We start from the raw sequence: 1,158 nt of genomic DNA, 5'->3' as shown, positions 1-1,158 counted from the left end.
TGTCGCTTTTCGCTCGAGCATCGCTTTTTGCGGTTTCTCTTCCCTTCGTTTAGCCCGAAGACAGAGCATCGCGCTGCCTTTCAAACCGTAATACGCGTGACGCGCTTCTGGCACGCGTCGAAACCTGCACTTAACGAACCACTTGTGCCCCTAATATTACGTGCCAGCCAAGCGGATATTTATCCCTACGCGCGTAAAGATAATGCATGCGAGGCTCGTGCCGAAATACGCGTCGCTCTCATTCGCGCTCGTTGCCATCATTTCTCCGTTATTCCATGTACGAACGAATCTCTGTATCTGTAAACTATTCAGGATTAAGTCCGTTAACTATATATTTGCAATTGTAACGTCTATATTATCTATATTTTCTCGTAGACAATCGGTATGTACGAAGATAGACGCTGGATTAAGCTACGATGAAAGCGCGAATGCTCCTTCTTTTCCTCGTTTTAACGCGATCAAAGCGCATTCTCGCCTCGTCGCGAGAAGCAGCTCTTCCGACGTGAACGAATCCTATTTATTTGTATGTACATTGTACTTTTATTAGCAATCGGAATATGACGTATTCTGTGGTACAATGGTGGTATCTTAAAGAGCTGCTGGTATCTAAAATCTCGTCGACGAGGACTTCTGCGACGAGTAGATCTTCTCGTAAACGAATGTACGAACGCCGTTTAAACTAAACGAACACGAGCGAACGCTTGCTCGCTTGTTCTAAACTCAGCTTTACGAATCAACCATCCGAGAATCGGAATGCGTACACAAATAAGAATCTATGTATGTAGGTATTCGATTGCTCTCGAAATGACAGTTCGTCAGAACACGCGCACCCGCCGTAGCCTTGTCCGGCTAGGACAGAACAAAGACGAACGAAATTTGAATATCCAAGGACCTCCTTATTCCACGAGGATGCTTTTGTCCGACGGGAGAGACGAAGGATCGACTAGTCGGAATCGAAGGGAGGAACGAAGCGTGGACGACGCGGGGGCAGCGTGTTTACGGTAAAAGTCATCCAACCCGGGAGAGTATCGACCTCAACCTTCTCCTCGCGCGGTCGTCCCTCTCTCTGGACGCTCCAATTTCAAGGTCGCGACGCGTGGCAGACCGGACCGAAAATTTCCGCGAGATTCGCGTACTTCCGGCGTCGAAATCTGCCGC

The sequence above is a fragment of the Bombus impatiens genome, unplaced genomic scaffold (genome assembly GCF_000188095.3).
Source record: "Bombus impatiens unplaced genomic scaffold, BIMP_2.2 scf_0452, whole genome shotgun sequence".
In the NCBI taxonomy this organism is placed as follows: domain Eukaryota; kingdom Metazoa; phylum Arthropoda; class Insecta; order Hymenoptera; family Apidae; genus Bombus; species Bombus impatiens.
The sequence above is the reverse complement of the archived record's forward strand: the minus strand, read 5'-3'. Positions refer to the sequence as shown.